Genomic DNA, 24933 nt, shown 5'->3' on the forward strand with positions numbered 1-24933 from the left:
CGCGCCCCGGCTCCCAACAACTCAGGTGGGCACGCCACCCGGGATTTCACGCGGGCGAGCGCTGAGGAACGCTCTCGGCCTCCCGGCTGTCGGACGCGGGCGGGCACAAATAAGTGACATTCGAGAGGAGAGGTCCGCTGCTCCCCCGCGTCAGCCACCCGCGCCCCTGCTCCCAACAGCTCAAGTGGGCACGCCACCCGGGATTTCACGCGGGCGAGCGCTGAGGAACGCTCTCGTCCTCCCGGCTGTCGGACGCGGGCGGGCGCAGTCTTACGCCGATTCCCTCGCGCAGGGTCTCGCGTATCGCCCAACGCCAGAGGACGAAAGATTGGCGGACGAACTGGTGTTCGGCGAGGCTGAAATTGTGCACATCGCGGGTTCTCCTCCTCCTCCTCCCGTCAACCGCCCTGGCCGCCAAAATCCACGGGAGGCACTGGCGGCAGCATTGAGACGGATGTCGGTGGGCCGCGGCCATGGAGCCCCCCCTCGTCAATGCTTACAGTTAAAATGATGTACGCAGTCTGGAAAGCCGAGTTTTACAAGAGAGAAGGGGTTAACTTCACGCGCATATGTCTTTTTTTTCGCATTATTAGTTACAGCTTTGACTACCAATCATCGGGAATGGACTACCAAACGTCAGCACGCGACCACCAAACGAATGCGTACAGGTAAAATGATGTACGCAGTCTGGAAAGCCGAGTTTTACAAGAGGGGGGGCTAACTTCACGCGCATATGTCTTTTTTTCGCATTATTAGTTACAGCTTTGAGTACCAATCATCGGGAATAGACTACCAAACGTCAGCACGCGACCACCAAACGAATGCGTACAGGTAAAATGATGTATAATACGCAGTCTGGAAAGCCGAGTTTTACAAGAGGGGGGCTAACTTCACGCGCATATGTTTTTTTTCGCATTATTAGTTACAGCTTTGACTACCAAACGTCGGGAATGGACTACCAAACACCACCAAACGACCACCAAACAAATGGTTATAGTTATTATTGAATTTTCAGTAGTGGGGGGGCCAACTTCACACAGCTGAATTCTGGGGCACCCTGATTTACTTCAAGTCACCATAACATAAATGAATTACCACATGATTGCTTTGGTTTGTTGTCGGGCGCACGCGTACGTGCGTTTTTGTGGCAGTTTGCTATCTTTCTTGTAATGCCGGCATGTTAGCTTTGGGATTCTTAGTATTTTCTTTGTAGATCCTAATTGAGCTATACTGAAACCTCCTTTGCTTGATTTTACTGCGTGATCTTGTACTCTCTGTTATGCTTTGTATATTGATTTTGGTAATCTCTGCGCTTTATGAATTATATTGCGACTGTCTCTGCTTTATAATATGCTGAATTTTTTGCTGTGCTATTGTATAACACACACACACACACACACACACACACACACACACACACACACACACACACACACACACACACACACACACACACACACACACACACACACACACACCCACACCCACACCCACACACCCACACCCACACACCCACACCCACACACCCACACCCACACCCACACCCACACCCACACCTACACCCACACCCACACCCACACCCACACCCACACCCACACCCACACCCACACCCACACCCACACCCACACCCACACCCACACCCACACACACACACACACACACACACACTCGTGCTTACCCATGTTCCTATGCAAACAGAGCGCAGAGTATTAATTATTATTATGAAGGGTATTTTTTGATGTATCAATTTGTGCGCCTGAGGGGATACAATCCCAGGGCGCGTTAATAAATAAATGCTTTCTCTCTCTCTCTCTCTCTCTCTCTCTCTCTCTCTCTCTCTCTCTCTCTCTCTCTCTTTCTTTCTCTCCCTCTCCTTCCCCCTCCCTCCCTTGTTCCTTTTTTTAGATTTAAACATTTAATTATTTTGTCTCTCAAACAATTGTAAAAAATATATCTAACTTACATGTTTATCTTTTCCTTATATATATTTTCTCGTATTTTCTCGTAACATTTTTTTTTCTCTTTTTTTTCAATATCTGGAAACTACATTTTCTCTCAATCCAAAAAGAAAAAATATAACGTAATGGTGTATTTTATCTGAAGTAAGCCAACTTTATTTGATTTAAACAGATTTGAATTACAGCGGCTATCGACCAACCAATCAGAGCGTCCATAGAAATACGCGCGCGCTGTTGCAACGATTCGAATTCAATATGAGCCATGACGCCCACAACAGAGGCGTCGCGACGCTTCGACCTGCGTGGCGTTGTCAGTCTGAACGCGTTCATCATTCCGTACACATTGTCGTATATCGTTTCAAGTCGGTTCCGATTCGACTTTTGTGCGGCGAAACGTCATGTGCCTGTGTTTTCTAATATAAAGTTACGAGAGAGTTCATCATCGGTGTAAGTGTCAATAAACTGTAGAAGACTAACGTTAAAAATATTTTTAAATTATAGAATAGTTGTTTTGTAAGACGCAAAACATCATTTATAGATTGAATTTTTGATTCGCTTAGAACTTAATTTTTTAGATAAAATATTCGAATTTTTGACAGTTCTCGAGTTAATAAATAGCATATTTAAATTCAGAATTATAGATTGGTAAAAAAAACCTTATTTAATCATAATGAAGTTCTAACTTAGAAAAATGTTTCAATTTTCCTTTTTAAAAAAAGGCATGTTAAATCGATACTCGCATCTCTCGAAGTCTTCTCGAAAGTCTCGAATTGCTTTGTTGGCTCTTTTCCGCGATGCTGATTGATTTTGTTGCTGCGCTAACTTCGTGAGCGGCTGTCATAGCATATTTTGACAGTTGTGTGTAATATTAAAGCTAATAAATAGCGCGCGCGAAGCGCGCGTCTGTGATGTCTAGTATAATAAAAAAGCAAGGTTTATTATTTGTTTTTAATTTATTTAAAATACTTCTTCGTTTTTTTATTTTTATTGACTTAAGGTATTCCTTTCATGACACCAAAGTCTTAAGAATTAACTGATTTTTTGGTACGAGAAAGTTAAAATGCATATATTTACGCTAAAAAAAAATTAAACCACATTACCGAACTTATAAAGAAAAATTATGACTTTGAAAATTTGATATTTTATATGTGACGTTATCGAAAAAGTCTATTTTCCACATTTCAATGTAATAATTTGTTTATCAAATATGTTAACATATTAAATATTAACTGCGCTACATATTCGCTAAACTCTATACTTTCGATAGTGCCGATAAAAATACAGAGTCACCGAATATTTAAACAAAATATTTATGTTAAAAGTTGACTTGAAATGTGGTTTATAGATGAATATTTTTAATGGCAACTTTCAAGGACGTATTTGGCAACGCTGCAAGCTGTGCACTCATGTCATACTTCAGTTCATCACGTACGGGTTATTATCAACTTTTATTTTCACAATTTGTCCCTTATTTTTGCCCACATTACTCCTTACTTTATGTTTCTTATCACTCATTATTATTATAAAATCTCTCTTTGATAAAAAGAAAATGTCACAATATTCTTTGATTAATGAAATTGACACTTACATTGACACTTTTGTTATCAACTTCACATTTACAATCGGAGCCCTGAAAAGCGCAGCGTTGCCATATTGTTCTAACAGTAAAATTTACCGAAAAATAAAAAATTTCTAAATACACATAATATTTTCATTTTTTTCTTATAATTAAACATAATAATCAATTATAACATGATTTTATATAAGTTTAATGCAATATACAAGAGTTTGCTGACGCCCTGCTTAAGCGCCTACAAAATACGCTCCTCATCCGTGAAAGGAATACCTTAATGCACAAAAAATACATTAAAAACTTTATAAAAATTAAAAAAGATAAAAAAATATTCAGTAACAGAAATTAATAGAATTAAAAATGTTTATATTAAAGGCTTATTTCTCAAGATTTAATATCAGGGGATTCTTAAGATTCTCAATTTAATATTAAAAATTAAAAAAGTCTAAAAAAAACAGTGCATACAATCAAATTTTTTATAGAAAAATTGATTAAAAATTAGTTAAAGAATCCCAATTGGAGTATCGTTTCTTTCGTATCTTTTCGGAGAGACTAGCGGCGTTACTTTTGTTTGTCATTTAAAAGGCTCTAAAGAACCATAAAAACTATAAAAAGAATTTTCTTTTTATTTTTAATAATTTCGGAAAAAACACTTATGTGATACACACTATATGTATCCTGTATACAAAAGAGAGTACAATAATAATAATTCTTTGTAATTAAAACAATTATTCCGTAAAAATGTGTATGAGTACGAATATTATGACATTTCTCGGCGTCTTTGTTTCACAAGCAAATGAAAGCGGTATTATAAGATCCCATGACTAGGTCAAACTTTAGGCTTTACTCGGTCAAGCGGTCATCACGTATCTACCCTCCACTCCACAATCATAATTTGCCTATATAATACAATCATGCATTACATCGTAGAAAAGTAAAACAGCCTCAAAAGTCAAAACACATGACAAGTGAAACATTACAAAGAAAAAGATAAAAAAAAATTTTCTTATAGAATTGAAAAATTAAGATATTTTAATTTTATTGTGTGTTTAATATCCTAAATATTTATTGTTAATATTTGTATCATATATGTAATAATTTGTAAAATATGTTTAGTTTTCAAATGAATTGCTTAATCATAGATTACTTTTGTAAACGGAGACGTTTCCTCGTGAATTAACTCAAAGTAGTTAATTCAATGTAGTACTGGATGCATTTATATTATAATTAGTTATGGTAATTATTTAGTAGTACGGACCACCCTCCGATGACCTTGACCTTGACATATGTTGTCAAAGTCACCCTCCTGAGTGATCTTCAGAAGTTTTTAGCCGGCGGTCGTTATTTGTTAAAAAATTATTAACAAAAAAAATTTCGAAAATATAGCAGTTATTTTGAGTATTGAGAGGCATAAACGACTAATATTACGTTTTTTTTTGTTAAAGCAGAGAATACTTTATTTTGCGAGAAAGTCGCTGCTTTACCAAAACGCAACATTTAAAGCAGTAAATTATTGATAAATTGTATATTGAATATATGTGAGTATTGGAAGGCATAAATGACTAATATATATGTCGAAATAGTTCACGCATATACTTTCCACGCGAGACGAGTTGTCACATGGGTTCGTGGCGCGCATTACAAGCTTGTTTATATATATATACATAATAAATTAGACAGTGCTCGTAATTAATTAGTGTTTATTATTGGTTGCATTGGAGGAGCGCGCTATTAGCGCTATTGCATCTTTTTGTCTTTATCACTCATCAAGTGTAAAACAAAGATAGAACAAGCAAATAGCGCTAATAGCGCGCTCCCCGAATCCAGCCTATGTGTATTAATTTTACAGCGAATACATTCTACGCATAACGCATAATACGAAAGAAAGCATCAATTCTTTCGTTAAAAGTGTTTTTTTTTTTTTTTAAACAAATTTCGCCCTATATAATATATGTATACTATTATTTCATCCTGCAATTTTTTTTTGGTAAAGCAGCGATTTTTCGCGAAATAAAGTATTCTCTGCTTTAACAAAAAAACTTTAATTTATCAACAATTTACTGCTTTAGATGTTGTGTTTTGATAAAGCAGCAATTTTCAGGCGAAACAAGATATTCTCTACTTAAAAAAAAAAACGTAATATTGGTTGTTTATGCCTCTCAATACTCAAAATAGCTGCTATATTTTCAAAACTTTTTTTGTTAATAACTTTTTAACAAATAACGACTGCCGGCTAAAAACTTCTGAAGGTCACTCAGGAGGATGACCTTGACAACATATGTCAAGGTCAAGGTCATCGGAGGGTGGTCCGTATTACTAAATAATTACCTTAGTTATATGTATATATATAACTAATTACCGTTACAATTAGAGTTACCGTTATAACTTTTCAAACAACAAGAATTTTATCTTAAAAATTCCATTTTCTGAAAAGTTATAATGGTAACTCTGAGTAAAATTCTAATGAATCATTAGTAATCGATTTAGTATCTATTTAGTCGGAGAAATAATTTTATATTAAGCATCCCTTAATACATTTCGATGTTTGTCTGAATACACATATACAATCACATGCTATACGAGTACACTTACGTACTGATAAGAACGGACGGTGGTGTCACGAGCCAGACATTTTAACCTTAGGTTCAAGGTCAATCTATCCGCAAAGGTCGACTGACGTACAAATGGAATATCCAATAAAAAGGTTTCACAACAATATTTTTAATGAGTAGATATTTGATAACAACTCCGTATTTTATTTATATGCTAAATGTCATACAATTAATAGCTTTCATTATTTATTATACCTAGTTGCTAAGTCTAGCTATCTATTTGTTATAATTTCTGTGCATCGATTCTGTAGCTCTTAACGATAATGTCGTTAGAGTTACAGAATAAGGTACTGGTGTATATTTATGTATCATTTTTTTGTGTATCTACATGATACAGAATTCTATCTGACAATTTAGAGTATTGTAAGCTTTTAATACGCATGAAATATTAAACATATAAGATAAATATAAAGCTCATAAAGTTTTAAATTTAATCTTTAGAAACATAATTTTGAATTCTTAAGGTGGTTCATGCATTTAGATCATATGTACTTAGCCCGGAAAATGTGATATGACATGAAAGGTTAACGTTCCTCGAGTGTGTCTGTAAAATTTCGGATTTTTTCACCGATTGGTTCCAGAGATATATGTCCGTAAACTTTGCCAATTTAACGCGGTGGGGGGACCCCTTATCCGAAAAACGAGGCTAAAGCGCTTATGCTGCAAAAATTGCAATACTTCAGAAGTAGATAAACGAACCAAAAACTGATGAAACGATGCAATAAACATTTTGCAAGATACTATACGAAGCTCGAGTTTATTGACCGTACCATATAATAATAAAACGTAATTTTTGATGAGTAAATCGACAACACGGAACTGATGGCTGGACTCGAGCGGCACTAGCGGCAGCTTGGCAACGTCGCACGTGTCAGCTGATGAGTATATAGCGCACGGAGGAATAGATTCTGTCACACACACACAATTTTTTGTTTCGTCTTGAAACGTCCCTTATTACGTCGAGGCTGCTTGCTCCAGCTCATATTTCACACTTGTATCGCTTGTACGTATACAGGTTATGTAGATCGCGACGACGAAAACTGCTGACTCAGCTGACTGCAACGTTGCCGCGCTGCTGTTGTACATATATTCACAGGGCTCACAACTCTAGTAAAAGATGTGACTTTCGTCTCAATATTTTTATTACGTAGAGGTTGTATAGCATTAAAGATGTCATAAATAATAAATCTAATTATATGCTAATTTTTACTGACAAAAATTACACTTAAGGTGCGAATTCATGGGACGCTCGTTTCAGCCAGTTTCAGCGTATCGCGAGATCACGTGATTTCGATCTGACGCTAGCGTCAAGCAAAGAAAGCTGGATTTTCTCAGCTTTAAACGTCAAAGCCAAAGCAGCGCGAAGACGCCGAAATTTTGACGCTGTTTTCCTTTTCATGAATTTCAATTGACGCCGGCGTCACGTGTGGTCATGCGACCTTTTTTCCGCTAAAAATGAGCGTTGAGCGTCAGCATGAAAAGGCACCTTTATTTATCACTAATAAGAATAGTTGCCTATTTGACTTGCAAGTACTGCATGAACCACATTAATCACCAATATTACGTCTAACAAATAGAATGCTAGAACAATATGCCCTGAGATACTAAAAAGGGTGCAACTTCATATAGCAGGGTATTTGTAGTATAGTCGCGGAAAAGGTTGTCCGAAAGGTTGTTCAAACGACGTCATAAATGCCTTCCCACCTGAAGATAGCTATTGTTATCTATTATTTGACTTGGACGCGGTTATCTTCAGCTAGGAAAGCATTTAATGTATAAGTGTTTGCTAGTAGGGGAGCTAGCTCCATTTTTTCGTGATTATTTCGGTACTTATGAAACTTTTTGTGGTGATTCAGAATGTTATTTAATGATCAAAGCTCCGGGGACTGACAAAAAAGTGGGGCGCTTTGGGTGGTATAGCCACTCACTTGTGCAAAAAAATTTTTTTTCAAGTCATTTCGGTATGTCAGTCATTTTGCACCATAATTCTTTGATATATTCTATGACTATTTGCAAATTGACTGACAAAAAAGTGGGTCGCTTGTGGGTGTAGGGCCGCCCAAAAATGTCATTTTTTTCAAGTCATTTTGGTATGTCAGTCATTTTGCACCATAATTCTTTGATATATTCTATGACTATTTGCAAATTGACTGACAAAAAAGTGGGTCGCTTGTGAGTGGTAGGGCCGCCCAAAAATGTTTACGTTACGTTGTTACGTTATGTTTATGTTTATATTTATAACCTTTATAAACTATGGCATCTAAATGTGTTTTTTGTGGTCGTGACGATGACAATAAAATACGTGTTTTTACTAAAGAAATACCTAAATGATCATGATCACCTCAATGATCACCTAAATGATTGTGATAAAGAAGAAGAAGAAAAAGATTCCTAGTTTTTTTATTTATTTTTTATGATGATGATTCAATGCAGCTATTTTTCATTAATGTTTCTGTTTTGATTATATAATAAATGACCATAAAAAAAGATATTGGCTTCAGTTTACAATGTACTTATAGTATTATCTTAACGGCGCCTTCTGCGCGTTTACTAAATTAACGTAATTCTTGCTTTAATGGAAGCCGGATTGACCCGTATTATTTTCTCCGAAAGTTATTCTACAATAAATGTTACTTTTCATTTGTTAACTGACTGAGTTAATGATTTATGTGTCACCCCGCCGGATATCGCGCTGCCTTTCATCAACCCCGCCCTGCTATTAGGTCGAGCTAGCCGATTCCTCGCACACCAAACTTATTTCGTCTTGCGTCTCTCTTTAGTTTCTCGCAATTTCGCGGACGCGAATTTACGCGTCTGGCGCCCAGCAATCAAATTCGGTTAGTGGAGTGTCGGAGGTGCGAGAGAATCGTCGGAGAGGCCTATCTATCATCCTTCTCTCCTTCCCCCTTTTGATTTGTTACATGACCCGGACCGCTCCGGGAGTGAAAAAGATGTGACAAAATTTGGCTGTACTTTTAATTATTTATTTGAGTATAATGGAAAGACAATAAGAATTAAAATGAGTCCTGATGATCATCAATGGTGAATTCAAAAAAGGAAAAAATTCATAAGTCGCAAACTGTGGAATTTACAATATTTTATGAGGGTTTTGAGACTCATTTTTTTGTCAGTCAATTATGCTAATAGTCATAGAATATATCAAAGAATTATGTTGCAAAATGACTGACATACCGAAATGACTTTTTTGGGCGGCCCTACACCCACAAGCGACCCACTTTTTTGTCAGTCAATTTGCAAATAGTCATAGAATATATCAAAGAATTATGGTGCAAAATGACTGACATACCGAAATGACTTGAAAAAAAAAATTTTTTTGCACAAGTGAGTGGCTATACCACCCAAAGCGCCCCACTTTTTTGTCAGTCCCCGGAGCTTTGATCATTAAATAACATTCTGAATCATCACAAAAAGTTTCATAAGTACCGAAATAATCACGAAAAAATGGAGCTAGCTCCCCTACTATGCCTTTTCAATTGTTTAGGGTAAATGGAATATTAAATTTATCAATAAATTTTGACACATATTTTTATATAACCGTATATATATATATATATGGGTAGATCCATTACTTTTCGACCAAAGGTTGCGGGGGTGGGTCACCGATTTTGATGCCGTTTTTTTCCTTGAAAGTACACTAGAAAAGGAGATGATTTTGAAAATTTGAGCCCGATTCGATCAAATCCGGCCGCTGGAGAATTTTTTGAATTTTGAAAAAAGTCGATTTTTCAGTCATTTTCAAAAATTTATATTTCAGCTTCTATATAACTTAGAGACTTGTTTGAGGCTGCATTTTTTTCTGTAAACCCTTTACTTTTAAGGAAAAAATTTGTTATTGGTTTACACTCAAGTCGGGCTTCACGGCGAGCTGCTAACTAAACCACTGTTTTAGAGAAATTTTGCTTATTTTTGAAATGCTGTCATATCTACAGTTTTCGAAGTAGAGGGTTGATCAGCAGCTAATATTTTTTGTTCAGGTATACTCTGAAAAAATCTACCCACTTTTTGCTTGATTGCTTTTATTTCGTTAAGTTATGGCCATCTAAAGCCGATCAATTTTCAAAAAATCGCCATTTTCAGATAGCCAGAACTTTTTTCTTTCAACTCAAAATCTTTTGAAATTTTCAAGGAATATACTTTATTATATCCTTAAACAACCCTGAAAATTTCAATTTTGGAATAGAAGTGGTTTCCGAGTTATGAAGTTTTTAAAATGTTAACTTTTCGATTTAATATGACATTTTTTGTGGTTTTATCATCAATTTTGTAAATTTAATGTAAATAATTGATATTTTTCGGAAAATATATTCGAAAATAAAAAGCAAAACGCGGATTGTTTGAGAAAATTGAAGGAAAAATTAATATTTTTTATTTTGATTTATTTATTTAAAAATTTTAAAAAGTAAATATTTGTTTATTTTTTTTAATAATATGTTGAATACAAATTTCCAAATAACAACAAAATAACATTAAAAATAACAGTATTAACGTTAGTACTATAAAAAAATCGTACAAACTTATTTTTTTTTTAATTTGCAGGGAAAAGTCTATATTTTACGATGGTTGCTATGATAGTTACGAAAAAAATTCATTCTACTTTGTAGAATGTGTCAAAATATGCAATTTTTCGGAGAAAAAACACGTCCTTACTTTTGGAAAAACGGCGGGAGGGGGGGAGGCTAAATTCAAAATCGAACAATGGTTTCTTAAAGTACAGACTTCACCCTTTAAAATGAAAAAAAAAAACTTTCAGATATGACATTTTTTCGCGGAGTTGTGCTTATTTGAATTGGGCAAATTTTTGACGAAAATTTTTGTTGCGATAATTTTGTTGCCCAGTGTGTATATATATATGTATATATTGTATATATATATATATATATATGTAGGTCTGGAAGTATGTTCCGGGACTTTTATTTTTGATATCGGTATATTCCGGGACATTTGGCAGTTTCCAGGACTGTCCTGGAAAAAATTGATGTCCTACGGCATTTTTTGGGACAGTTTTTTGAATCTGATTACATATATATGCGTTATATTCCAGGACTGTACATTTCAAAAAACGTAAACAGTCCCGGAACATACCTCTGGACCTACATATATATATATATATATATATATATATATATATATATATATATATATATATATATATATATATTATTTTTTTATATTTTTATATATATATATATATATATATATATATATATATATATTTTTTTTTTATATTATATATATATATATATATATATATATATTTATTTATTTATAATAAACATATTAAAAGCTCATCAAAATCAAAGGAGGACACTTCCATTTTGCATCCTTATAGGGCTATTTAATTTAACTTCTATTCAAGCAAGTTTCGAGTTAAGTGCAAAATAAAATCTTGTATTTATTTTTTTACGTTATACATATGTATTCTTGCATTTTTGTACTGTTGTTAAAATAAAAACTGTGTGATTTTTGTTATTTTTAATTCGGAAGTCATTAATATTATAAAATATTTCTGCTGAAAAAAAAAGAAGAAAAAATTTAATTTAATTTGATCAAATATAAATATCATATGATATATATATATATATGTATATATATATATATATATATATACCATATGATATTTTATTTTGCACTTAACTCGGAACTTGCTTGAATAGAAGTTAAATTAAATAGCCCTATAAGGATGCAAAATGGAAGTGTCCTCCTTTGATTTTGATGAGCTTTTAATATGTTTATTATAAATGTTAGGGTAACTCCGGTATTTACGCCTCATCAGAAGTCAGAAAAAATAGAAGGAATGAAGGTATTTGCTCGCAATTATTCTGTTAAGTGCCTTTATGCCATATTAGTATCGTGTTATAATTTAAGTTCTTTACTGTTAATATTAACAAAACCGTCGTGAGTTGAATCGATTTTTCAATGTAGTAAGTAGCGCGATCATATATTACGATCTACGTAAAATGATTACTGTAAAGATTGTAAAAGGTTTAATAGTTATTTTATGATAGGGGCGTTTGAGACCGGGGCGAAGTCGTCACCGGGGCGGAGTCGTCATTGCAATTATCTCGAAATCTGTATGTTGTGTGAACTTGCTATTAATACTGTAAACGCGGTTTATGGTGCCCACGTGACCAACGGAGTTTAGTGAAATTATGTGCCATGTTATGATTCTTATCGAGCCAAACGTGTTTTCGGAGGTCAAAAGTAAAATTTGTTGCGCGTCGAAAATTTGTAATATCTTAAATATTATTGTGTCTCCGAATCTCAAAGTAAGTGATTCTAAAGAGTAATGCATGCTGAACACGAATCCAATGAAGTTTTTTTATTTTCATTGATTTCTAATATTTTATAAGCGACCAAACTTGAAACTTGTGTCTGGGACGAAGTTGTATCAAGCCATATCATGGAGGCTTCCGGCGAAAATCAAAGAAGCAGCAGTGGTCGGATTCCGGCGAGGACTTGGATAATATGTACTGCGTGGTGCTAAGAGATGACAGAATAGAGCTGACGTTTAAATTTTTGCACCTTTGTCGTTTTCACTCTATACCAGTTGAACTAAGCGACGTAGACCAAAAATATCCGTATAAATTTTGTAGCCAAGGGTTCACTCTTTACAATGTGATACGTACAACATTTTACTAAAATTATTTGTTTTGTTGTTAAAAATTGGCACCAAAAAAATAGTGATGACTTCGCCCCGGTCTCCCCTTTAATGCATCTATCGTTCGTCTACTTTCTTTTTAAAATTTTTTAATTTTATAATTTGTTTATTATTCTTACATTTTAATAAACTTTTTACACACATTTTATAATTTATTTTATAACATTTTATTGCCTCATTTATAAACATTACTTGTAATTTTTTATAAGGCGTATATTCTACCTATGGATATCATTTATCCCACTCCTATAGGATATATAGTAAAAATGCAAGGGTCTCTAAAAGTTTTTTTTGTTAAATACAAAGAATAAATATTTCTTATTTCTAATTTTTTTATAGTAGTAAACAGTATAAAGATTTTATTGGTATAATTCATTTGCCTTAAACATATGAAATAGTACTCAATAAATTAAGTTTTCCTTAGGTGCGGCGTATATACCGGAGTTACCCTAATTATAAATTTAATACATTAAAATAAGAAATCTATGTCCAATGTTTAGGGGAGGTAAAACACCTTTTTAAATAAAAATTAGTTTATTCAGAACAAATATTACCGAAAGTATAAAAAATAGAAAAAATTTTAACATTTTCATCTTAAATAAAAGTTAATATTAGTTTTTAATAAAACTAATTTTCAGGAGCACTTTAAAATACTGGTAAAAAAGTCTTTATTTTTCAGAATACCGCGCTTACTGTAATCTAATATTTTCTTAAAAATTTGAAATTTTCTTATATTTTAATTAAGAGTTACTTTATTACAAATTCAACCAGTTATTTTCCAAAACATTATTTTAAAGAATTAATTACAAATTCCTCTGTACACACGCTATCCATACTTATCCATACGATTTTTCATGTAACATATTTTGTGCACATTTTTTGTAAGCGAAAATAACGTGAGTACAAATACCTTCGGAAACATTCTGTAGATGAACAGAAAATAATAGTTTGTTCTGTAGATGTATAGATAAGTCTAGAAAAAGACGTTAAAAATATATTAAAAAATGCCAAGTGCTTTTTATCTTAATAAAAAGAGTATTTCTACGCAATATTTGACAATATTTCTCATGTAAAATTTCTGAAAAAATTAATTAAGAAAAATGATGTGTGTTACCACGCAATATCTAATACACTTACATATATTAAATAATGGATAGATAGTATATTCTTTAACCTGTCATTTAAAAGATGATGAGCTAGAATAATGGTTGTTCAAAAATAAAGTGCAAGGAAAATATCATAAGTCATTAGAAAGGAGTAAAATTAAAAGGTTATTTATATGTATACATTTAAGACAATAAGTAAAGGTAAAAGAAATTTTCTGTAAAAAAGAAATTATTCTAAAATGTGAAAAAAAATGCAAGCATTTTAACAATGCTTTATATTTTTATGATTCTTACAAGTTTTTCTAAATATGAATAAAAAATAGAGAAATGTTAAGAAAGAATTTGTAAATTAAACTGTATAATAAAGGAGAACATTATATATTGCCTAAGTGGATAGGGGAGACCGGGGCAAACTCGACACGATTTTTGAAAGACAATTTTCAACAATTAATTAAAATTTTCAAGAAAATTCAACTGTACACATTTAAAGAGTGTTTCTTCAGGTACAAAATTGCTTAAAGAAGTTTTGCTGTACGTCGCTTAGTTTTGCCCCTAGAAAAGGAAAAGTGACGCGATGACAAATTTTCAAATTGAAAAATGCCGGGCAAACTCGACACTTTGCCTCATTGATACAATTTGATCTGGAACTTATTTTTTATTGTCTAAAACTAAAAATACATTGTTTATCGTGTATTTAAAAAACATTCATTGGAAATAATGAGAACATAAATTGTTGAACTTTTAATTATTTTCAACTAAACTCATGTCTGAAAAACAATTTACGCAAGTAAATTCGCGATCGGACGTGCGCACACATTTGTCATGAGCCATATGACTGCATAACAAGCATCGTTTGTTATTGGGAGCCGATGAAATGGCGTGGTATCGACTTTGCCCCGAACGTCGTTTTTCACTTTTGTTACTCCAGAAACATAAAAATTTTGAAAATACGAAAAAACTATTACCGGATTCGTATAGAGCATCAAATTTGCCATCAAAATCACTTACATATAGGTTCGCAAGAATAAAACTCGATGAAAGAGTAGAAATTTTTGAGAGATCAGAAAAATTACTTTTTGCCATCAAAAACGCTTATGTCGCGCTAAAAATTACACCGCAACTCAGAATGTGACCAAATTCCATTGACAATACTGGCACATAAAGACGGATTTACAGTAGAAAAGGCAAGTTTCTACGATAGATTTAAATTGGCAAAAAGGCTAGTGTCAAGTTTGCCCCGGTGTCGAGTTTACCCCGGTCTCTCCTATATCTATCAATGCGCTTGATATTTTAAAAATTGTGGAAGGTTTGAGATATAGGTAAAGATAAGAATAAATTGCAATAAAGAATCGATTTTTTCCTAGATCAAGAGACACGGTAGTGTCTCGCGCCAAGTACACGCGGAGCGAGACCGACCGTGACTCTTTTACGCGACGCGACGGGTTGCGAGTATTCGAGATGTTGAGATCTCGATAACGAAGGAACAAATCAAGTTCTAAGTAGGCTTGATCGATAGCTTGGGGTCCAATTAGGGGGGGGGGTTTCTCTCAAATATTCCGCTACGTGCCCTACGAGCGGAGATATTGCGACGCAAAGTCTAAATGTGAAAATTTTTTATTAAGATACTTCCTCCGCTTAACGCCGACGTTTTATATGATGACGTCATAATCAGAAACGTCACTTTCACTTTTTCGACGCTGGCGGCGCAGGTATCGCCTGTTTCGATATCGCGCGCGTATTTCGAAATTAGGTCGATAGACTTATCGGTCAGGAGGAAGATTTCTATTTAGGTAAATTAGGTATACATATAATATATATATTGAGTCAATTGCTTCATGTTTATCTGGAGAGATTTCGTATCCTTACATTATTATTACTACCGCTGCCGGAAAAGAAGGTTCTCTACGCTTGGCAGAAAGTGCCGCTAAGGAATTTTTAAGTCAATTTTTATGAATCAAGCTTGAATTTGATGTTTAGGTGTCCCAGGTTGCCGATGACGAGGTCCAGATAGTACGCTTCATAGTTTTCGGTGTCCAAGTGTAATAATACGTTGAATTCGATGTCTACGTGTCCCAGGTTGCCGATGACGAGGTCCACACAGTGCGCTCCGTAGTTTTCGGTGTCCACGTGTATTAATGCCTTGAATTCGATGTCCACGTGTCCCAGGTTGTTGATGACGGGATCCCGATAGTGCGCTTCATAGTTTTCGGTGTCCAGGTGTAATCGTACGTTGAATTCGATGTCTAGGTGTCCCATGTTGCCGATGACAAGGTCCACATAGTGCGCTCCGTAGTTTTCGGTGTCTACGTGCATTAATACCTTGAATTTGATGTCCACGTATCCCAGGTTGCCGATGACGGGATCCAGATAGTGCGCTTCATAGTTTTCGGTGTCCAGGTGTAATCGTACGTTGAATTCGATGTCTAGGTGTCCCAGGTTGCCGATGACGAGGTCCACATAGTGCGCTTAGTAGTTTTTGATGTCCAGGTGTAATAATACGTTGAATGCGATGTCTAGATGTCCCAGGTTGCCGATGACGATGTCTAGATAGTGAGTTCCGTAGTTTTTGGTGTCTACGTGTATTAATACCTTGAATTTGATGTTTAGGTATCTCAGGTTGCCGATGACGAGGTCCACATAGTGCGCTCCGTAGTTTTCGGTGTCTACGAGTATTAATATCTTGAATTCGATGTCTAGGTGTCCCAGGTTGCCGATGACGAGGTCCAGATATCGCGCTCCGTAGTCTTCGGTGTTTAGGTGTAATAATACCTCGAATTCGATGTTCACGTGTCCCAGGTTGCCGATGACGAGATCCAGATAGTGCGCTTCATAGTTTTTGGTGTCCAGGTGTAATTGTACGTTGAATTCGATGTCTAGGTGATCCAGGTTGCCGATGACAAGGTCCACATAGTGCGCTCCGTCGTTTTCGGTGTCTACGTGTATTAATACTTTGAATTCGATGTCCACGTATCCCAGGTTGCCAATGACGGGATCCAGATAGTGCGCTTCATAGTTTCCGGTGTCCAGGTGTAATCGTACGTTGAATTCGATGTCTAGGTGTCCCAGGTTGCCGATGACGAGGTCCACATAGTGCGCTTCGTAGTTTTCGGTGTCCAGGTGTAATAATACCTTGAATTCGATGTCTACGTGTTCCAGGTTGCCGATGACGAGGTCCACATAGTGCGCTTTATAGTTTTTGGTGTCTAGGTGTATTAATAACTTTAAATCTGAATAGGTGCGTTCAGCCGATACTCCGCTAGCCTAGCAATCGTGAGCAGTCGCTTGTTTTTGCTCGTTTCCTTTCCTTTTAATCCATCAGGTCAAAAGAGAGGAAACGAGCGAAAACGAGCGACTGCTCACGATTGCTAGGCTAGCGAAGTATCGGCTGAACGCACCCAATGTAGGACACGTAGATTTTGAATTCAAGGTATTAACACACCTGGACACCGAAAACTATAAAGCGCGTTATGTGGACCTCGTCATCGGCAATCTGGGAAACCTAAACATTGAATTCAAGCTTGATTCATAAGAATCGACTTAAAATTTCCCTAGCGGCAGAATTAAAATTATATCATAACATAATAAAAAACGTTGAATTAAAATTATGTCTAGACATAATAAAAATTGGACGAAACTTATGTCTAGACATAATAAAAATTGGATGAATTAAAATTATGTTTGACGTAAAAATAATTATCAAAAATATCGATACCTGAAGATATCGGTGCATATACAGTTGCGAACAACATTCAGTAAGACACGCAAATAAAAATAAATAAAGAATTTTACAGTTAACGACTTATTAACATTAATCATGCTTTATTGCGATTATGTTTTATGTTGAAATTAAAAAATATATACAAGGTGTACAACTAAAAGGATTACAGATTATTATTTTAAAAAAACTAAGCAAAATATTAAATTGTTGTTTTCTTTAAAAATAATAGTCTGTAATACTTTTAGCTTCATACCTTGTATTATATATTGTTTATAAGATTATAAGATATATTGTTTATAAGATTAAGATGCGTAACACTACAAAAAGGCGTGATATCCGTACAAAATTACCTTTTTAAAAAAAAGGTAAAAAAAGGCGCCACGTACACGCATAGTAGTGTATATGTATTATGTTGTTACCCTGTTATGTTGTTACCTCGAAAAAAAAACAAAGTATTATACCTCCAAATAGCTTTATCCTGTACATACTGTTTATACAATGCGTAATATACTACAAAAAGGCGTGATATCCGCACAAAATTACCTTTTTTTAAAAAAGGTAAAAAAAGGCGCCAAGTACACGTATAGTAGTGTATATGTTGTTACCTAAAAAAAAGAAAATGGTAGTATTATACCTCGAAAAAACCTAAGTAACAAGTGGTAGATCTTTATATCTCGAAAAATCTCGAAAAAATCTAAGCAGTAGTATCTTTATTTCCGAAAAATTATAATCCAAGTGATACACGTCACAAAATTATGTTACCTTATATATCAAAAAGAAGAGTCGCGCTTCAAGTGATCTATTACAATTACAAAAAAGGAATGATATTTCTTTAAATTAGAGCGCCAATTACAGAGAGAACATGTATATTGCCTCAAAAAATAATTGTTGCATTACTTTGAAAAATCCTTACATTGTGTCAATTAGAAAAGAATGTATGATAACAATTTTATAAAATTAAAAAATTTTATTTAAATTTAACAAGGGAATACAAGATATTTAAATACAAAGTTTACATGTGTATTTTTCAATGGCCACAAAGAATTACAGAGGTAACAGTACAAAATAAAAATATTTTATTAAAATACATAAATTTTTCTTGTAAAAAAACTTGGCGCTGCTAGACCTCGAAATTTTAAATAAATAAATAAACTTATTCTATACTTAATTATAAGCCGCATTATCCGCCGTCCGCGTCGTCACGCACACCCATATATCACTCACTCCCACATCTACGCTGATAATCATTTAATATTACTCCCATCGCATTCTTCTCTGAATTATTTTTATTTATTGTTGTCCTTATTTATTTAAAATTTCGAGGTCTAGCAGCGCCAAGTTTTTTTACAAGAAAAATTTATGTATTTTAATAAAATATTTTTATTTTGTACTGTTACCTCTGTAATTCTTTGTGGCCATTAAAAAATACACATGTAAACTTTGTATTTAAATATCTTGTATTTCCTTGTTAAATTTAAATAAAATTTTTTAATCTTATAAAATTGTTATCATACATTCTTTTCTAATTGACACAATGTAAAGATTTTTCAAAGTAATGCAACAATTATTTTTTAAGGCAATATACATGTTCTCTCTGTAATTGGCGCTCTAATTTAAAGAAATATCATTTTTTTTTTGTAATTGTAATAGATCACTTGCAGCGCGACTCTTCTTTTTGATATATAAGGTAACATAATTTTGTGACGTGTATCACTTGGGTTATAATTTTTCGGAAATAAAGATACTACTGCTTAGATTTTTTCGAGATTTTTCGAGATATAAAGATCTACCGCTTGTTACTTAGGTTTTTTCGAGGTATAAGATACCTCAAAGAGACATATTTGTTCGATTGGTGACTATAATATACATATACAAGGTGTTTGGAGAAAGGGTAAGATATTTTAAGGGAATTTAGTATGCCCAAAAACAAGTTAAAAAGTCTTAATAAACATGGAGCCGCAAATAAGCTGTTTTTAAATATATTTTTTTGTATTTGATATTTTTATTTTTAAACAGACGCGCTTTAGGGCATTACCGTTAGCACGACCATACATAAAATAAATATCTGCCATTTCTTGGTGTAAAAAGCCATAATTATTGAAAATCGTGGTGCAACCGAACTTGTTGAAAAGACCGCTTTCGTTGACCTGGCTTAGTAAACATCCCGTTTAGGGGACCCACCTCCGATGGCCTTGACCTTGACATATGTTGTCAAGGTCACCCCCTGAGTGACTTTCAGAAGGTTTTAGTCGGGGGTCGTTTTTGATTAAAAAGTTATAAACAAAAAAAGTTTTGAAAATATAGCAATTATTTTATGTACTGAGAGGCATAAACGACTAATATTATATTACTAATATTATATTATATTACGTTTTTCTTTAAAGCAGAGAATACTTTATTTCGCGAGAAAGTCGCTGCTTTATCAAAACACAACATTTAAAGCAGTAAATTGTTGATAAATTGAAGTCTTTTTATTAAAGCAGAGAATACTTTATTTTGCAAAAAAGTCGCTGCTTTACCAAAACACAACATTTAAAGCAGTAAATCGTACCTATGTAGGTTAGTGACGTGCTTTAAAAGTATTTAAGTGTTTAAAGCGCGTCAACTAACCTATATATGCACCTATTATGTTATATTTTCCAAACTTTTTTTGTTAATAACTTTTTAACGAATAGCGAGCGAAGGCTAAAACCTTCTAAAGATCACTCGGGGTCATGACCTTGACAACATATATCAAGGTCATTGAAATCGATGAGGTCGCCAAACTTTTTTTTGTTAATAACTTTTTAATAAAAAACGACCCCCGACTAAAACCTTCTGAAGGTCACTCAGGAGGGTGACTTTGACAACATATGTCAAGGTCAAGGCCATCGGAGGTGAGTCCCCTAAACGGGATGTTTACCCTAAATTTTCTTAAAATATTTTACCCTTTTTTTTAAACACACTGTATATAACTTAACAGTTGCATTATTTTATCTCAAGTTTTTAAATTTATTTTATTTATTTAAAGAAAAAGACAATAGATAACTTAATATATATTTGAAAAGTTACTGTTTATATAAAATAAATACATTTATTTCTATTAATTGTAAAAATATAACACACAAGCATACGTTGCGTACATATTTTAATCAAATTATATTAAAATTATATTAGCTATTCTCTACGTGTTTTTTTACAACTTTCATTAATTCTTTTATTGTACTTTTTAATATACAATGTTTACCTTTCGCTTTCATTATAATATAGCTCAAATAAAGCAACAATACAAGTTGATAATTATCATAATACTATTTTTTTTCTTACATTACATGTAATTTTGCATTTTCTTTTTGCTACTATAAAAAAGAAGATTTTATAACAAAGAAATAGCTCTCTACAAATAGTACTTTTACTTTTGTACATTAAAAATAAGTTAAACAGGACTTCTATTATAGTAATATTTTAATAGAATATTAAATGGATTAAAGACAATTCTCTCCCATTTCTAGATGTCCGAGTCTGTAAAAGTGGCGGTGAGATGTCGGCCTATGTCCAACAAAGAATTGCAGCAAGGATGTCAGGTATGTCAGATACACCGACTAACTAAGTGTCGTCTCATTTACTATCCATATACTAATTGCAAATTTAAAACTATTATATTGCAAATTTATTACTATTATACAATATTATTACGACAGTAAATAATTAATTGGCAAAAATGTGACTTATCTTTTAGTCAACAAAGAAATGATTGAGGAAAGATTGAAAAGCAAATGAGTAAGAGGAGGAAAGAAGAGAAGGAAGGAGAAAGAAGGAGAGAAAGGAGAGAAGAGGGAACATGTGCGAAAGAAGGAGAGAGAGAGAGAGAGAGAGAGAGAGAGAGAGAGAGAGAGAAGAAAAAGACAGAGAGGAGAGAGGCATACTTACATCCTAATCTTTCGTGACATTTCATTTATTTTAATGCCATTTCTTGAACAAATCATAATTTATATTGAAATATATATACACTACGTTTTCTCATCAATTTTTAAAATTTTTATATCTTTTATTTGCTTATCTTAAACATGTATATTATCTTATGGACATATATTATAATTAATATTTAATTAAGGCTCATTAGTCAATTAAGTTCTTCTTTTGATTCTTCAGTCAGACAAAGTCGCGTGAAAAGCGTTATTGTCACATATCGAGCGTATTGTAACCTAGCGACCACATCAAAACATGCGCACATGTTCCTTCACGCGCGGGTGTTGCACTTTTCGCTGCAGCAAGGCGTCAAGTTTCTTATACCTTTGCGGATCTCTCGTTCTAGATATAATAATTGGAGTACTTTTGACTAAAATTACATACTTTCTAACTCGTTTAATTAAGTAATTTTTTTTCCTCATATCTATACAGGGTGAGTTTTATTTCGTGTGCCAATTATTTCAAAAAGTATTAGTTTAGTTGAAAAATGTATCAGATAAAAGTTGGAGGGTTTAGAATGGACCAATAAACGTTATTAGATTTTGGATCCAGTGCTTGTGTTGGGCCCTACTGGGCCAATGGGCTCAACACGGGCCCTGGACTCAAAATCTACTAAGATCGTTTAGGGTAACTCCGATATTTACGCCGCGGAGATTTTACGCCGCAGATGTCAGAAAAAATAGAAGGAATGAAGGTACTTGCTCGCAATTATTCTGTTATGTGCCTTTATGCCATACTAGTATTGTGTTGTAATTTCAGTTCTTTACTGTTAATATTAACGAAACTGTTGTGAGAGTTGAATCGATTTCTCACCGTAGTAAGAAGCGCGATCTTGTGTTGCGACCTACGTAAAATGATTACTGTAGAGAATGTAAAAGGTTTAATGGTTATTTCATGATACATAACTGTAGAGGAATAGTAAATAATATAATACAGCAAAATACAAGTACATAGCTCTTGTATTTTTTGTTTAACTTAATATCTTGTATATCCCTCCTGTTTAGGATATACGCCGGCAAGTTAGCATGCGGAATTTACGCGCTGGTACGGACACTTTGTAAAACTCGAAATCTCTTATGTGTTCTTTTTCCTTCTTTTTTTGGATCGTATAACAATAATCTTTAATGCATCTCTATCGCTCTTTTATTTTCTTTTCAAAATTTTTCAGTTTTACAATTTGTTTATTATTCTTATATCTTAATAAACTTCTTACACACATTTTATAATTTATTATAACATTTTATTGCCTTATTTATAAACATTTGTAATTTTTTATAAGACGTATATTTCACCCATAAATGTTATATAACCCACCCCTCTGGGATATATGGCAAAAATGCAAAGGTTTCTAAAAGTTTTTCTTATTAAATACAAAGAATGAATATTTTATATTTCTATTTTTTATAGTAGTAGACAGTATAAAGTTTTTATTGGTATAAATTATTTGTTTTAGTTTTAAACACAGTCAATAGTACTCGACAAATTAACTTTCCTTTAACTGCGGCGTATATACCGGAGTTACCCTATTGGTCCATATTGAACACTCCAACTTTTACCTGATACATTTTCCCAAAAACCAATACTTTCTGAAATAATTGGCACAAGAAATAAAACTCACTTGTATAAGTATAAACATGTAATAAAATTATAAAAAATATATTATAAAAATATAAACGTAATGAGTTACATAAAAAATATATAATAAAAATATAAACGTGATAAATTACATATGAGTATAGTGAATGAGTGCTGGTCAATGCGCGCGTGTGTATACACGTTCCTCATACAGACACACATATACACTCATACATTTACGTATACATGTATGTACATATATACAGTTATGTCCAAAATTATTAGCTCTCAGCGTATGAATGAATTCCACTATATACACAGTTATATCATGGAAGAAATTTTATAGTCTTCTGTAGAGAAATTTTTTGAAAGTTGATATCAAAAATTATTTTCCTAACAAAATAATGCTCTCACATGGCCACAAAAAAAGTAAATTATAATTATAATTTAAGCAAAATAAAGTCAAACTCTTATATTGGCCATCATAAAAAGTCTTGACTTCAAAACCTCATTAAACAGTAGGTCTTACTGGGAGGAGGGAGAGAGAAAAGGTTTAAAAGCAAAAATGCAATTAAAAAGAAGAATTATGGCAATGTTAAAAGAATGGGATAAAGCACAAATATTCGCTTGCCTAATAATTTTGGACATGACTGGATAATAATAATACACGCATATTTACATACGAACATTTGTATTATAATTCCATTTTATCAAGAGACACGGTAGTGTCTCGCGCCAAGTACACGCGGAGCGAGACCGACCGTGACTCTTTTACGCGACGCGACGGGTTGCGAGTACCCGAGATGTTGAGATCTCGATAACGAGTGAACGGATCAAGTTCTAAGTAGGCTTGATCGATAGCTTGGGGTCCAATTAGGGGGGGGTTTCTCTCATAATATTCCGCTACGTGCCTTACGAGCGGAGATATTGCGACGCAAAGTCCAAATGTGAAAATTTATTTTTAAGATACTCCTCCTCCTCCTAACGCCGCGATCTATCAGAGAAACGTCACTTTCACTTTTTCGACGCTGGCGGCGCAGGTATCGCCAGTTTCGATATCGCGCGCGTATTTCGAAATTAGGTCGATAGACTTATCGGTCAGAGGAAGATTTCTATTTAGGTAAATTAGGTATATATATAAAAAATATTGAGTCAACGGAAAACAAGGTTCTCTACGCTTGGCAGAAAGTGCCGCTAGGGAATTTTTAAGTCGATTCTTATGAATCAAGCTTGAATTTGATGTCTATGTATCCCAGGTTGCCGATGACGAGGTCCAGATAGTGCGCTTTATAGTTTTCGGTGTCCAGGTGTAATAATACGTTGAATTCGATGTCTACGTGTCCCAGGTTGCCGATGACGAGGTCCACATAGTGCGCTCCGTAGTTTTTGGTGTCTACGTGTATTAATACCTTGAATTCGATGTCCACGTGTCCCAGGTTGCCGATGACGAGGTCCACATAGTGCGCTTCATAGTTTTCGGTGTCCAGGTGTAATAATACGTTGAATGCGATGTCTACGTGTCCCAGGTTGCCGATGACGAGGTCCACACAGTGCGCTCCGTAGTTTTCGGTGTCTACGTGTATTAATACCTTGAATTCGATGTCCACGTGTCCCAGGTTGCCGATGACGAGGTCCACATAGTGCGCTTCATAGTTTTCGGTGTCCAGGTGTAATAATACCCTGAATTCGATGTTCACGTATCCCAGGTTGCCGATGACAAGGTCCACATAATGCGCTCCGTAGTTTTCGGTGTCTACGTGTATT

General features: G+C 34.1%; 1 long non-coding RNA gene across 1 annotated transcript; it reads left to right on the forward strand.

Annotated features, from left to right (window-relative positions):
* The first annotated feature begins 2230 nt into the window (after positions 1-2230).
* LOC143899744 (uncharacterized) lies at positions 2231-24553 on the forward strand. The gene is made up of 3 exons (XR_013257591.1): positions 2231-2405; positions 21138-21209; positions 21365-24553. It is a non-coding gene; the product is annotated as an uncharacterized LOC143899744 (long non-coding RNA).
* The last annotated feature ends 380 nt before the right edge of the window (positions 24554-24933 follow it).

The sequence above is a fragment of the Temnothorax americanus genome, unplaced genomic scaffold, assembly GCF_048541705.1.
Source record: "Temnothorax americanus isolate GAGA-0224 unplaced genomic scaffold, ASM4854170v1 Scaffold286, whole genome shotgun sequence".
Taxonomy (NCBI): Eukaryota; Metazoa; Arthropoda; class Insecta; order Hymenoptera; family Formicidae; genus Temnothorax; species Temnothorax americanus.